Raw genomic sequence first — 16,986 nt, 5'->3', positions numbered from 1 at the left:
ATTTTAAATACTGAGGAGTGAGTGAAATATATAATATACCAAAACTTACTAAACACAGTAAAAAGCAAAATTATGTAAAGGGGAAATTCATAGCAGGGACACTATGGAAGCCTGGAGTGGACTAAGTCCATAAAGAGAGACTCACTTAACTCAAAGAATGATAGTCACAGAGCATGGGATAGACTTAAGGTATGCTCTTCCCACCCTCTGTGGAGGGTCGTCTTCCTGGCAGTGTTCCAGAGTAGAATACGTAAGGGAAAGGGAGAGTGTGTGTCTGAGCCACTTAGTACCATTGTGAACACAAACATTTGTGTGTTTAAGTGACTTAGTACTGTTGTGAGCACCAAAGTTAGGACGGATCTGTCCTCGCCACCACCCCAGGGTCCTACCTCCAAATACCATTCATGTGAATTTAGAGACCAAGTTTCCAGCACATGAAAATTTTGGAAACATATTTAACCCACAGCACATCCACTTACTCCGTCGCCGACCTCTTTATCATGTGCCTTTCATTACTCTACACACTGCAGGGCTGGGGAATTTCTGGGCTCTTACATGGTCATCATCTGGCAAAGGTGTCAATGGAAGATCCTCCATGTGCAGTTGGGTAAAGAAGCTAAAAGAACTTAATAACGCATGGATAGATCAAGAGCCTCTGTGATCAAAGGCTTTTTACTCCCTGTCTTGAGCATATGAAATGCCATCTCTTGGCTGGCTGCCCACCACCCACTAGAAACAAAGTCTTCTCAAAGCAAACCAAGAGAGGAGCATAGTTTGGAGCACAGGCCTAGAGAAGCATCCATTGGAGTTGAAAACCTAAGGGGGTAGCATTAGGAGAAAACTGCTGGTCAGGGGAGCAGGTACCTCAAGGGTAGACGTCTTGGATCAGAGCCAAATGAGAATCTAACCTTTCCTCAAGAAGTTTCCACAGAACTGGGATGAGAACATGGGCCCAGTCGTACGAGAATAGTCCTGGAGTCTGACTAAACCAGAGAGACTGAAGCACAAATCACAGCAGGCAGGAGCCTTGAACCCCTTCAAGCCTCACATCAACCGGGTGACCACTGAGACAGCTAAGGAGCCAGTAGACACTGTAAACTCAAGGACACTGGCTCTCTCGGAGACATAAGGTTCTGCGGATAAATGCTTCGAGGTCTCATTTTGAGCTGGAACAAGAAGAGAAGTAAGATCTGAAACACTGAAGGCCGGGCCAGCTGTGGTGGTGCTCAGGTTTAATCACAGCATCCCAGAGGCAGAGGCAGGTGGATCTCTGTGAGTTTGAGAACAAATTGGTCTACATAGTGAACAGAGTTCCAGCCAAGGGTATGTAGTAAGACCTTGTCTCAAAAACATGTGTGTGTGCACGTGTGCGTGTGTATACACACACACACACACACACACACACGTGCACATACACATATACACAAAACGATATTTAAAATCACTGAATTGTGCTAAATGAGTTTTTTTAAAGTTTGTTTTAATTAATTTGACCATGATGAATTGGGTTGCTGGTCTTTCTCCTACCATCTTCAGGACTACCAACAGTTGTGAGCTGTAATGTGGATGCTAGGAATTGAACCAGGGTCCTCTGGAAAAGTGGTCAGCACCCTTATCAGCTGAACAAGCTCTTCAGCCCCAGTAAAAGTGGGGTTTTTTTTAATGGTGTTTTGAGACAAGGTTTCTCTGTGTAGCCCTAGATATCCTAGATTCACTTTGTAGACCAGGCTGGCCTCAAACTCACAGAGATCCACTTGTCTTCCAAGTGCTAGGATTAAAGGGCTACACCACCAGACACTAAAGCCTGTCTGATTCTTCTTTCTTCTGACACAAATAAGGCTAATTCTGCTTCAGAGAAATAATGAATTGTCATTTTCTGAACAGATCCAAGTAACAATATCAGACTAGCAAAAGATTTCATAACAAGTAAATGAAAGAGCTCTACTGAATGATGGTTTGGAAAATCAAACCACAAACCAAAGTCCTGCAAGGCACATTTAAATCTTATTTACCACATCCTTACCTTGGCCTAGCCTTAGAAAATTGATATAAAAACAAGTAGAGACTAGAGGTGGCTCGGTTGACAAACCACTTGTCACAAGAGCACAAGAAGCTGAGTTCAAACCCCAGAACCAATATTTCAAAAGCTTAGTGTGGTGGTATGTGCTTTTGAGGCTGGCTTTGAAGGAGTGGAGATTGGAAGTTTCCTAAAGCTCATTGGCCAGCAAGTCTATCCCATGTGATGAGAGACACAGGCTAATAAGAGACCGTGCATCAAAAGAAGGAGGATGGAGAAGTTACACCAGAGGCTGATGACCTGTGACCTCCACACCGATGCCCAGCATATGCACTTGGACACATATGTGCACACAGGCACGTGGTTTTTATAGAAGATAATTAGAACTTGGCAATCCTTGAACACTCATGCACAGTGTCCTTCTTTGCTTTACAAATGAGGCTGTGGGTAGTGTGGGTTTTTGTTCATCATAGCTGCTTTCCTTTAAGACAATGAAACAGATCCTCTCCCCTCTCCATTGCTCTCACCAGCAATGGTGGCAGCTTGTGGGAGAGCTGGCCCCTACAGGGTCATGAGAGCAGAGAGCTGTCCCTGTCCCTAACCTGCTGCAACACTCTGGAGAACAGGCCCTGCACCTCACCTGGACAGTACAGTGGAGCTGGCCCTACATGTGGGGGTTGCAGGTGAGCTGGCCCCAGAGGGTGTGAGAGCTGAAGAGCCATTGAACTGACCAGATATTTCTTAGTCCCTTATCTGGGGCTTTGAATTGGTTCACCCCAACATCTATCTCATCAATAAACTGCTGGAGTACATGAAGGGGCCAGTCCTACAGATCCAAAACTACAGGATTTCCATGACACAGGGCAACAACAGAGGAGTCCCAGTGAGGTTCCAGTATTGATAGAGTAGCAGAGGCCAAAGACACCATACCAGAAAACAAGTAATTGCAATGAGCATTTGCAGGTAAAGGAGTGTGGACAAAAGGGCATACCGTGGGACACAATGCGACACACTACAGCTACCACAAGGACATTTTTTCTCTGTTGAGAGCAGGATACAATAATGGGGAGCAGGTAAGAGGGGAGGGGGAGATGGGTGGAATTGTGAATTATGATGTGAAATTCACGGAGGGCCAATAAATGTTTTAAAAATAAGACAATGCCACACAAGAAGTTACATGAAAGACTCCTCCACCAGATCCATCATTCCTGCCTAGACCTGCCAAGACCCCGCCTCGAGGATCCATGCTTTCAGACTCTCAGTTCCTCGATCTCCACACAAATGCCATCTGATGCCTAAGCATGCGCTATTTTCCTTCTGATGTGGAGGCTGCTCCATTGAACTCCGGAGTGACGCAGTCATAACAGCATACATCTGAGTAGTCTCTCTCCAGTTCCCACATAGCCTCCATGGCCTCACACAAGATACTGACAGGTAGGCAACATCCTCAGGTCTATCTTGGTGGTGTCAAGTAGGACCGTCTTTTCATTTATCATGACTTAATTTCTTCAACTCGATTATAGATTTCTTGAAACAAAGATTAATCTTCATAGTCTCTCCCACTCTACCTAATACACTTCCTGGTGACAAAATTATTAGTTAATTGATTGAAATTACTCCCTTATCACCAATATAACTCCCACATCATATCCTGAGTAAAGCAGAGCGGACAGCTGCCGGCTCGTTGTAAATTTAGTGTTTAGGAAATCTCTCCCAGCCCAAGGCCTATCTCCCTTTGCCAGGAGGCTCAAAATAACCACATTACTCACTCCTTTGAATCAAGGCCTTGAGAACTCTTGTTAAAATGTGAATGTCATCTTGGAGGGATAACATGAGACTATCAATGCCTATTAATAACATCAAATATTATTAGCTTAGCAGAGAATAAGAACAATCCAGAATATGGAAAGGTAGTCCTGAGTCAGTCCCACAACTTAGGGACAAATCGTGAATATTTTAGAAGCAGATGGGTACCTACTGAAAAGAACAGGGGTCTCTAAAAGTTCAAATGAGATGAGAAATTTTAAAAGCTCCTGGCATGGCACAAAAAAAAAAAACCTTCCTTCTGTGTTTTAGCCTAGTCTTTGCTAGTAACATGCTATGTCCTTTCTGTAGACTGCCTCATCTCTGTCAGTGAAATAAAGATTAACTCCTGCTTTTAAGTATAGAGACAAAGTCAGACAGATATTAAAATGAGCACTGGCCTTCCTCCGTACTGAGAGGTAATAAGTGTGCACAGCTCTCTGGTCTCTGGTGTCTATTGAAGCTTCATACTTCATGATCATTGTGTTTGATTACTGCTTTCATTACTATAATCCTGAGTTTACAAAAAGACATTGCACCACGGGAAGCTCCATGAGCTGTCCATCTTAAGTTATTTTTCTCATTGCCATAATAAATATCCTGCAAAAGCAACTCGATAGAGAAAGGATTTATTGGGGCTCGCAATTTGAGGGTACAGTTCACCATAGTTCAGAAGTCATGACACCAGAGTCGAGAGGCAGCTGGTCACATTGTATCCGTAGTGAGGAAGCAGAGAGATAAGTGTCGGGAATCAGCTCAATTTCTCTTCTTTCTATATGGTCCAGGACCTCTGCCCATTGGATGCTATCATTCACAATTAGGGTAACTCTTTCCACCTCAATTAATCACATCTAGACAATTTATCACAGGTATGCCTACAGGCCTGTCTCCTAGGTGACTTAGATGTTATTAAGTTGACAATATTAACCACCACACTGCCCTATTCCTCCAAGTCATTTGTAAATATTTCTCCTGAGGCTTGATCTCACAAAGACTGATTCCAGAGCCATTATATTTCCCAAGGGACTCAACCACAAAACTTTCCTGAAAGCTTACCAAATGTCTTGATTTTTCTATCTCCATGCAAAGCCACTGGTAGAGCCCACTGTCCTCCACTGTCACCAAAACATTCATGCAAGACTGGCTGATGTTACATACACCTTGACCCATTGCAAGCATATATACCTGCAGAAAAGCCACCAATCTATGTGAGTCATTACTAAAGGAAATGCTAAGCATTGCTCTAAAAGATTAGATGCCATGAAGGATCCAGCAAGTCAAGAGTCAACAAGGGAAAATACTTACAGCATATAGGACCAAAGACTAATTTTCCCCATTTATATAATGTTCTTAGAAATTTGCCCATTCCCCCAATAGGATTTTTATATATGAAATATATGTGTGTATATAAGTATGTTTGTGTGTGTGTGTGTGTGTGTGTGTGTGTGTGTTTTCAAGAAAATCAGAGGTTCAGATCCATTTAATTATGACTTAATCATAACTAAAGAAACACTGTTTGAAACCACAGCATGGTTTCACACTTATTAGATTGAACAAACTTTGTAAGATCGATGCCTGGTCTTAGAGAGCATAGGAAACAAGTCCATAAATGAACTATAGTTTAGAAGATAATTAGTGAAATTTTGAAAAGACATTCTCAAATTTACACCTTTGCCCAGGAAAGAAACACTGTCAATGGGGGTCCTTTGAAATCACAGGGTAAAAATGGCAAAGCTGAAGCGAGTCTGTGAGGATTGTTCCTCTGCATCCCACTTAAAAGGCACCACACATCTTCCACTGTGTTTGCCTGGAGGTTGCTATAGCAACAGAAGGCCCAAGGAGCTGATTTTCTGTTCAATTCTTGCTACGCGATGCACAAGTGTCGTGTGCATAGATGTTCAAGTAAAAGGAAAAACTTGGAATGCCCAGAAGAGATTTACAACTAAGCTTTCTTTCTGCAAAGTAAAACATTGTCCTTGCTTCATTTCTGGTTGCAAAAAAATGGGCCATGCTTTCTTTTCTACAGCTAATTGTCATGTGATTCGCCCACATTCTAGAGAGCTCTAATGCCTTTTTCATAGTCCATATAGCTTTAGAATAAATTTCCTTTAAGACCATTTTTAGGCCTAAAATAGTAGCTGTTGCACTAGAACTCCCTCTCTTTTGAGTAAGAAAGGTAATTTTTAGACATTATTTTAAATTGTCCATTTATAACTCTCTAGAAGGCGAATATCTATTTTAAAGTCATTAAGTCTTGCCTTTGAAATCCAAATACACAAAATATATTGACTTAAACTCTGTTGGTTGGCTATATTAACTCTAATTATCTTCCATAGCAACAATTTACTCAGCCAACGAGGGTAATAACCACAGGGCGGACTGAGCTGAAGAATAGAGGCAGTTTATTTCATGTAGTTTTGCCTAATTTGGTTTACCCTTAATATCTGTGGAAATTTGCCAAGAGCTAAAAGTATTGTGGCTGTTTGGGGGTGGGGAAACAATGAGAATTCATCAAGATAAATGGTAGCACACTCCCCATGCACCTCACATATATGTCTGAACTGATTTCCTCAGATGATGCTCTCATGAATATTAGAAATAGCTATTTTCACAACTAGCTCCTGTATTTTTGTCTTGATTCAGCTGCTACAGTCTGCCTCGCCGCCCCCCCCCCCCCCCGTGTTAAAGATTCTGAGTCTCATGTAAAGCTATCTAATGCGGAACATCTTCCACAACAATTTTACTATTTTTCTATTTTTCTAGCCTATGACCACTCTTCCTCTAACGTCTGCTTCCAAGGAATTACCTTGATTTCTTTGCTTGCTGCTTGCTTGCTTGCTGCTTGACAGGTAGATGTAAAACCCAGGACATGCTAGGCAAGTGTTCTGCCAGTGAGCTATATTCCCAACCTTTGGTAATATGCAGTACAGGCTAGCCTTGAACTCAGGATCCTCCTGGCCCAGCCTTATGAATCCTATAAGTAAGAGGACTTGACCATACTTTCCAGGAAGCCTCTTTCTGATAGTAGGGATCTGTTATCCCTGTTTCTACCTTCTTGTTTTCTGTCACTCTTTGTCCTGAAGCCTGGGAGCTTCCTCTAGAGGGTCTGCACACTGCCACAAGGGGACTCAATGATTCGCAAACGTCCTCTTCCCACTCTCTTCACAAGAAGGTAAGAAACTGCCTAAGAAGTAAAAACTATCCAGTCTAGGTGATGGCACACACCTTAAATCCCAGCACTTGGGAGGCAGAGGCAGAGTCTCTGTGAGTTCAAAGCCATTCTGATGTACAGTGAGTTCCAGGACAACCATGGCTATGAAGAAGGAAGAGGAAGAGAAGGAAGAGAAGGAGGGGGAGGGGAGGGGAAGGGAGAGGAGGGGGATGAGGGGGACGAGGGGGAGGAGGGGAAGGGGGAGGAAGAGGAGAAGAAGAATGGCCTGGGTCACATGCCTGTGCTCTTCTTTTTTTTTTTTTTTTTTTTGGTTCTTTTTTTCGGAGCTGGGGACCGAACCCAGGGCCTTGCGCTTCCTAGGCAAGGGCTCTACCACTGAGCTAAATCCCCAACCTCTGCCTGTGCTCTTCTAAGCCAATCAGTTAGCATCAACTGCAGCACAGGCCTTAGGAGCTGACCTTCCTAGGCATTTGCCTGTGGGAGGCGATCTGAACCAATGACCCCAAGAGAGGGAGACGCTTGCTTATATGGGAACCACTCAGGGAGTCTAGAATCAAGGCTGAAGCAGGCAAACCTAGCAAATAGCTTAGCAATCTGGAATTTCACTTGGTTTGGGACATGCTTGCCTTCTAATAAAGCATTTAGTAGTCTGAGACCATTACCTATACATATGGCACGCAAACGAACTCTTTCTATTCAAACACATTCCCAATACATTTGAACACATCTGAAAGCTGCGGGCCATGAGCCCATCTAGCCTGCACTAGTTTTGTGCGCATGTGCAATAAAGGCAAACTATGCCCTTAAAAATGAACCTATAGAGAGAATTCCCTATTTGCTATCTTATGCCTACACATAATTAGGTATAGGTATGATTAAAATCAGCTGGGTTGTGGGAATGCACATGAGCAGTACATAACTTAATCTGTCAATCAAGATGGGGAACCACCAACACTACACCCCTTGGCAACCAAGCCCCTCCCCCTCCCCTTATGCTGCATACAAGAAAGCCCCAGACAATTAACAGGGTCTTTAAGCTCCTCCCTGTGGCCTGCTTCACTGTTGACAGTGTATTTCTGACCTGCACTATCACTTCCCTTCGGATAACATTACCTTGCTACTTGTAGGAATCTGTGAGAGCCTGGAGGCACTTGGCCCAGACTCTAACCACTAGTCACAAGGTTTCTGGGAGCCAATAGGAACTTATTAGATAACATCCAAAGAGAAGGAAATTGAATTTTAGCCATCTTGAATTGTAAACCATTCTAAAACATTTTCTAGAAGAAAAGAAAGAAGGAAGGAAGGAAGGAAGGAAAGAAAGAAAGAAGAGAGAGAGGAGAGAGGAAACAAAAAGAGAAAAGAAAAGAGAAGAAAAGAAAAGAAAAGAAAAGAAAAGAAAGGAAAAGAAAAGAAGAACTGGAGCTGGCACCTCCATGTTCAGGCAGCCAGGGAGAAGCTACAACCCAAATCTACTCCATTTCCCCCATGAGATATTGTCCTCTTTGGGACCAGACAGAGAAATGAAGACCCAAAGCCTCCAGTGGCTAAATTCCTAAAATAAAAAAGAATCGGAAAAGTGTAAAACAACAGCGAGCCTGGGAACCTCAGACTTCAAATACTGAACGAATGCCTGGTGGAGCACACAGTGCTAACCTCGTCATGCCTGCATTTCTATATCAAATTATTATTAATGAATAATAAATGAAAAATCTTCTTAATGAATAAAGTCCCATTGTTTGGTGTAAAATTACTCTCTCGCTGCATAATTCTTGAAGAGAGTTCTAAATGTATCAGTGGGAACAAGGGGTGCCTGGCATGACAATCAAAGAAGTCAGTTTGCAGTTACAAGCTTTTAAAGAGTACAGTTCTAGGGGTTGGGGATTTAGCTCAGTGGTAGAGCGCTTGCCTAGGAAGCGCAAGGCCCTGGGTTCGGTCCCCAGCTCCGAAAAAAAGAACCAAAAAAAAAAAAAAAAGAGTACAGTTCTATCCCAACAATGGTGTGTGTGTGTGTGTGTGTGCGTGTGTGTGTGTGTGTATCCACATACATACATGCTGAGAAGCACATGTAGAGGTTAAAGGACAACTCAGATGTTTGTTCTCCATCTACCTTGTTTGAGACAAAATCTTTATAGCTCACTGCTGCATATGCCACAAGCGTTCCTGGATTCTCATTTCCCTCCCCGCCCCCCAGCTCTCTGCAGAAGCTCAGGATCACAGGCGTGCACTACTCTGGCTGGCTCTTACCTGGGTTCTGGGATGCAACTGGAGCCTTCATGCTGGCACAGCAAGTGCTTTACCCACTGAGTCATCTCTCCAGCCTAATCCTCTGATTCTGCTCTACTATTAATATGTAGGGATGTCCCTGTAGTCCTAAAGCTTATATATAATTCCTCTGTTTCTCTCTTTTACATTTTATCTCACACATCCGGTTTTCTGAAAAATGTCCCCATGGGCTTCTGCCAGTCTCCAGTGTGATGTTATCTGTCAAAATGCGTCACTTCGTCCCTGTTCAAATTCAACAGAACTGGTAGAGTGCATTCCCGCCTGAATTGTACGCAGACTATAAACTCAGTCGGTGTTCCTAGGGATGTGGTGGAGAAGAGGTCTAATCCACATAAGGGTGGAAGAGGTAGAGTCCCGTGAAAGCCACCAGAATGTTTCTGTTTCCAGAAAGATTCATCAGTGCTTTAGCCATCAACCGGGAGTGTTGGCTAACACACACACACACACACACACAGACACACACACATACACACATACACACACATTCACTCACACATGCACACACACGCACGCACGCACGCACGCACACACACACACACACACACACACACACACACACCTCCTCATTCAAGCTTAAAGTCAGATATTTCTTTTTTGATCGGTTAGTTAGGTTTTGTCTGTCTGTTGGTTTGTTTTTCATTTGGTTGCTTGTTTTGTAGCTATTTGAAAATAAAAGTTATACTACTGAGAGACATAGCTCAGTGGTAAAGCACTCAACCAGAATGCATGAAGCCTCGTGTTCAAACAAACAAGAACTTCCGTGTATGCTTTTGTTCTGTTGCTTTTTTTTTGTCTTATTGATTGTTTTAACCTTTGCTTTTATCTATTTTAATTTTTTTATTTATATGAGTATGCTGTCTTCAGAAGCACCAAAGGAGGGCATCAGATCCCATTACAGGTGGTTGTGAACCATGTGGTTGCTGGGATTTGAACTCAGGACCTCTGGAAGAACAGTCAGTTCTCCTAACCACTGAGCCATCTCTCCAGCCCTTAGCCTTTGTTTTTAAGGTTGTTTTTTTTTTTTCCTGAGGGGGAGAATGATTAGGGAAGTGGAAGAACCTGGGAAAAGAGAGAGAGGAAAACAATATAATCAAAATATATTGTATGTGAAAAAAACTTAACAACAAAAAGAAACAATTTAAGTACTGTAAGCACCCAGGTAAGAAGACAGAAATTATAAGAGAACTTTGGTCAACCACATGAAAGGGTCAGGATGCTAGGGCCATCTCAACAGAAGCTGCAGACACATGCAGGACTAAGCAGTGTGTTCGAGTGGTGGCTGTGGCAGAAGCTGTGTGTGTGAACCGTGGCAGAACTGTGGTAAGAGATCTCACCTGTGGCAAGAGCCTGTGATGCTGGTGCAGCGGAAGTGCTGAAAGAGTGCAATGGCCTCCCACTCGAACACACGGCCACTTGGTACTGTCTTACCACTGCACGGCATCAGGGACACTTAGAAGGCCTGCACATCCACTTGACACGAGACAATTTGAGGTCTTTTCCTCAGGCCTCATATATGTAGATATATACAGATACAGACATCATACATATATACATACATACATACATACATACATACATACATACATACATACATACACACACATACACACACACATACAGGTCTCCCAAAGCTAAAATCCAGCAATGTCAGCAATGTCAGCAGTGAAGAGCACTGTGGTTGGAGCAGACAGCAACCATATAAAACCAAGGTCTCTCATTCCTTGAATCTTACCCTTCTGCTAAATTTTGAAAATTGGTAAGAAAACTATTTTTCTTCAGCTCCCTATCCTAAACAGACAATTCCCCTTTGGGGGTGGTATTAGTGGGCCCCCGTGAGGAGAAGTAAATAGCCAGTGCATTGGAGCACACAGTTTTTGGCTCTGAGGCTTTCCACTGGGACAGTGGGGTTACATGAGGTCTACAAAAGGACTCAGGAAAATTATGCTTTTAAGATTGTACCTAGACTTTTCGATGGCTGACTAACCACTTGGGCATTTATTTCTGTCCTAAGTGAGGGAAAGTCTCTTTTTTCTACACTACAATATTATAAAAGTGGATATCAGGCTGGTAAGATGGCTCAGCAGGTAGGAGCGCTAAACCAGAATTTATGCCCAGAAACCAACAATGGAAAGAGGAAAATTAACTATGGAAAGCTTTCCTCTGACCTCCAGATGTACCATATGACATGGGCCCTACACAGAGAGAGAGAGACAGACAGAGAGAGAGAGACAGAGACAGAGACACAGGGACACAGAGACACAGAGAGACACACCATTCTAATATCAATAATAAATTTTTTAAAAAAGGTTTTCCTCTACTATTCTGTTAAAACTTGTACTGAGAGCTCTTTGGTCAGAATTACCTGCTTCTGCCTTGGTAACAAGTCTTTTCGGCTTAGCATGGCCTTCATAGTAAAGTCACTTTAAGTCTGACCATTACTTTCTGTTCCAGGGACCCACAGCCAGAGCAAATGTTTGCCCTCTTGCCCTACTGACTGGCAGTCGGTAGATGCTAAAAAGGATCTGGGCTCTCTAGGACCTGTCCAATTTAGGAGAGGGAGGTTTGGCAGCCTAGGTGACAGGAAACAGCACACAGCACAGACACACATCAGCAGTAGTGGGACCGTTTCAAATGATGCTCTGTAATAGAAGGTCCAGCCTGTTAACCCAGAGAGAGAGAGAGATGGTGACAGCATGTTGAATGCCCAAAGGTGACCACATGGCCTGCTCACTGTGTCAACCATTGTATTTTCTTCTACTTTCATCTTGAGGGAAGTCACTGTCAAGCTAGTAGCCATAGTTTCTAGCCAGGATCTGGGTTCCAAGGAAGGTAGTCAGAGATCTGCCTCTCGTGCCCTAAGACTAAGGTTGTACACCATGTCTAGCACGTGGGGAGCTTGTTGTACTGGCAGATGCCCCTGTAATTCCAGTCTAACTTGAGTCTAGTTGATTTCCATGAACACAGACCCTATCTGTGAGAACCTGGTTCTACTGAAGCAGGGCCACAGGTGCTTCGAAGCACGGGAGGCAACAGAATCATCTTGTCATTTATGAAACCACCACAAGAGCTGCTGGAAACTCTAGAGAGGACAAGATGTTCAACCTACAGAAGTAGGGGGACTATGATATGAGTACCTACCATCCTTTATCTGCAGAGTACAAGTGCAGAGAACCATCAAGTCCTGCTTCAAGGTCTATGCAGTTGCTACCCCACAGAACAGGCACCATCATGTGCTTATATAGGAGGAAGTGTGGATGGTGGTGTGAGAAGCATTGAGTGTACTGGGCAGATGAAAAGCGTTGGGTCTTGGAAGAAGCTCTGACCTAGGGTCCTTGTCCTTTTCTAAAGAAATATGTTATGAGGTGGTTATGTTGCTGAGGATTTCGGGTCCTGTACCAAGCTGGAATGGCAAAAACTGAGGCTCGAGTGCAAAAAGACCTTCTTAAGTCACACTACCTGGTCAATTGGTAACTATCAAAAGGGTATTGAGAAGAAAAGCTCTTTCATATCAGTTCTATATTTAATAAAGACTTGCAAAGCTTTCAAAGCTGACCAAGGCTGGGGAGAGAGCTCAGTGGGTAAAAGAGCTTGCTGCTCAAACATGAGGACCTGAGTTCAAATCCCAGGAACCCTTGTAAGGCTGGATGCCGTAGCATGCATAAGTAATGCTGGTGTAATCCTTAACACTGGAACAGTAAGATGCCAGACAGAGAGAAAGGGAGAATCCATGGGCACTCAAAGACCAGGTAACCTTGTCCATACAAGGAGACTCTGTCTCTAAACAATATGGAAGGTAATGTTGCCCTCTGACCTCCACACATAAATGCACATGAACACACTCACACATGTTCACACACACACACACATGTTCACACACACACTCACACATGTTCACGCACACACACATGTTCATGCACACACACATGTTCACACACACACACACACACACACACACATACTGAAAATACAAAGATGACACAACCACGTCACAGTATACTTTGAGGACGTGACGAAGGGACCGTGCTCTGAAGCACTTGATGCCTTGGCTATTTCACATGTTGCTCCTCTGAAGACCTAGGGTCCAATCAGCATGCGAACAGCCTGAGTCCACCCAATGATTTTAATCGTCTCGTTTACTGTACAACAGGCGCAGCCTGCCAAAGCTTACTTTAATTCTGAATCCCGTCTCGCCATTCTCTATCGCTTCCAAAACAGAGGAAATAGTCCAACTCCATTCAGCTCAGCAAAGAAGATCTTGAATTAAACCTGGATTGTGAATGATGTCGAAAAGACAGCTTCGGGGAGCTCTCGTTTAAAATGCAAATGAGATGTTAAGCAGAGAACAAGGGGAGGAGAATTAGTTCAAAAGACACATTTCCGTTATGATAGCTTCAACTTGGTGCCATAATGACAGATTCTAACCCGTGATTAATTTAACCAGTCACATGAGTCAACCTGCCAGTTATGTCAAACTGACTTGGCTCGAACAAAGAATTCTGAAAATAGTTCCAACAGATGTGGAAGCGAACGGAGAAAAAGAGGATGAGGAAGAGGGGGAAAGCAAGCAAAGGTGAGTGGAGAGGGGACCAGAATGTGAAGCACTCCATTTCAGTGCCATGACCTCAGCACCAAGAGCTTTGCAACACAAGCAACTCCTGTGGTGGTGGCTCTCCTGTAGAGGCAGAGGCAGGCTGATCTCTGAGTTCAACACCAGCCTGGTTTGCAGAGTGAGTGAATTCCAGGATAGCCAGGGCTACACAGGGAAACACTGTCTTGAAAAACAAAACAAAACAAAACAAAACAAAACAAAACAGAAGTAAACAAACTCTCATTGAGATATTGCTTGTTTGTGCTCAGTTGTTCAGAAATGCAAATTTTAATGGTCATCTCTAAATACAGTGTTATTTAAAGGATACCAGATGATCCATTTTGCCCATCTCCACCCCTCGTTTTTTACACTTTCAACCAGACATACACCTGAAATCCTCAGTATTACAACCCTTTCATTAAATTGATTACTGTCTGGAAAATGTATAGACTTTTGCGTTTCTGCCTGGTGGCTGTTGCCAGGGCACCTTGTTATCTGACTGCTTAGACATCCCTCTATTGACACCAGAGCTAATTGAATTTGTAATGCCTACATCTTCTACCTCTGTAAATCTCTAGACTGTTGACATGCATTGAGTTAAATATGTGTATTTTTAAAGATACAAATATTTAAAGTGCCAGGCACAGTGATCGGTGCCTGCAATCCTGGTTTCTTGAGAAGGTGAGGCAGGAGGACCAAAGATTGAATTCAGCTAATGAAACATAAGGAAACCCTGTGTGTAAATATAAATATATATAGATTAGGGCTAGGGAAAGAAAGACACAGATAAAGGTGCACACACCTTTAATCCCAGCACTTGGGAGTCAAAGGCAGGCCTATCTCTGTGAGTTTGAGATTAGCCTGGTCTGCATGGCAAGTTCTAGAACTGTCAAGGGTACATAGAGAGACTCTGTCTCAAAAATTGATCAATTCCATATATACTGTTATATGGGATATATATATATTTCAAAGAGAATCAAAGACATAAACGTAAGAGCTAAAACTATAGAAATCTTAGAAGTAAACACATAAGTTTTATGATATCCAATTCTAAAGTCATTTCTTGGATATAACATGAAAATGTTTTATACATATATGTACATGATATACATGACAAAAGAAAAGACAGAGATGAACATAAAACATTCGCATCTCATAGGACATTGCTAACAGTGGAAAGGAACTGGCATGGGAAGAAATGGAAATCATGCCTCCCATAGATTAATATCCAGGACACCAAGAATTCCTGACTCCAAAAGGGAAACAAACGACACAATTTCTTAAATGGGTATGAAATGGGTGGCATGAATGAAATTGGCCCCTTATGGGCTCATATATTTGAATACTTGGTCTGACGCATAGCTGGTAAGACTGTTTGGGAAGGATTAGGAGGTGTGGTCATGTTTGAAGAGGTTGGACATAGAAGTTCCCAGTGTCTCCCTCTCCGCCTCATGCTTCTGTATCAAGACGTGAGCTCTCAGCTCTTCTGCTGCCATGACTTTGCACGGCCACCATCGTAAACTCTTTCTTCTATAAGTTGCTTTGGTCATAGTGTCTTCTTGCAGTAATAGTAACTAAAATCATGGGCAAGGGGCTTAAATATAATCTCACCCAGCTAAACAAATAGTCAAAAGCCCACACTGAGATGATCAGAGTCTCTAATCATTTGGAAATGCTGACTAAAACTGCTGGTTACCATCCCGTGCATTAGGAGGACTATGAAAAGAAACTTTGAGGTCAGCACTCAGGAAGCTGAGGCCAGAGGATCACAAGTTTGAGTCCTGCCTGAGACGTAGAGTGAGTTTATGTCAAAACAGATATTGGAAGAAAGGAAAGGAGGGAGGGAGCGAGGAAGGTGGGGAGGAGCATTTTAAAATTAATTGGCCTGTGGTGTGGTGGTGGTGGTGGTATGTGTGTGGTGTGTGTGGTGTGTGTGTGTGTGTGTGTGTGTGTGTGTGTGTGTGCGCGCGCGCGCGCACGCGCGCACACGCGCGCGTGCATGTGTGCGAGCATGTCCAAGTAGCTCCTGGGCAGATGTGCACATGCAACCTTCCAGGGGCCAAAGCCATGTAGCCAAACACTGCCCCATCAGATAGTATATGAATAAACAGCTTCGTTTCTGGAAGCAAGGACTCTGGTAGCTATACCCCCAATATCCTGAAGAAAACGAATCAAAAGTCATTTACAATCTACCATAGGCATGCAACAGAACAGCCTCAAAAGAGGAAGAAACTTGAGCCCGTTCCCAGAAGTGCATCTGCATGTCTCAGACCAGATGGCTTCAAGGTTACTTCACGGAGTAGGAGCTTTCGTGGCACAGTCCCTGAGGGCCCACGGCCCTGTGGTGCAGCCCAGACCCACTCCATGGCTTCTGGAGAAGGTGGTGTCCCTATTGATGAGGAGCAGGATACCGGGCCGGAGAGGGAGATCATGATAGCAGCGCAGAAGGGACTGGACCCATACAATAGGCTACCTCCAAAGGCAGCTTCGAGCGTCAAGGAAGACCCTAATCTAGTCCCATCCATCGCAAAAAGAGAATAGCGGGCAGCATCTGTGAAGAGGACAACTACACTGTCATCTGCTTTTGGCTGCACAGAGGCAAGAGGCAGAGATACCCGGAACGCATTACAAGCTGGTACCCCACCAAATGGCCCACTGAGCCCTCCCTGTAAAGGAAAACTAGCCATCCCACTGGCTTCTCGCATGGCCGGCTAGTCTGATTTATATGGTTTTTTTTTTTTTTTAATATCGAGAGCACCTATCTCTTGATACTGGCTTGACATCAACTTAAAATATAAAACCAGTGTAGAGTTGTTAGATTTTTATTTTAAAAAAAATGTTAAAGCTTAAAAAAATAAAAAGAGAGGGGCTGGGGATTTAGCTCAGTGGTAGAGCGCTTGCCTAGGAAGCGCAAGGCCCTGGGTTCGGTCCCCAGCTCCGAAAAAAAGAACCAAAAAAAAATAAATAAATAAATAAAAAAATAAAAAGAGGAAGAAACTTCCGGCATGCCATAACTCGGCTGAACCTTGAGGACATTAGACTAAGAGGTACCGGCCAGTCACAGAAGAACACATACGGGGTGATCCACCTACACAAGGAACCTGGAATAGACAAAGTAGACAG

General features: G+C 43.4%; 1 pseudogene; it reads left to right on the top strand.

The window, feature by feature from the left end:
* Positions 1-16,138: 16,138 nt before the first annotated feature.
* Positions 16,139-16,522, top strand: Cox5b-ps1 (cytochrome c oxidase subunit 5B, pseudogene 1; annotated as a pseudogene).
* The last annotated feature ends 464 nt before the right edge of the window (positions 16,523-16,986 follow it).

Source organism: Rattus norvegicus, chromosome 9 (assembly GCF_036323735.1).
Source record: "Rattus norvegicus strain BN/NHsdMcwi chromosome 9, GRCr8, whole genome shotgun sequence".
NCBI classification, from domain to species: Eukaryota; Metazoa; Chordata; class Mammalia; order Rodentia; family Muridae; genus Rattus; species Rattus norvegicus.
The sequence above is the reverse complement of the archived record's forward strand: the minus strand, read 5'-3'. Positions and strand labels throughout refer to the sequence as shown.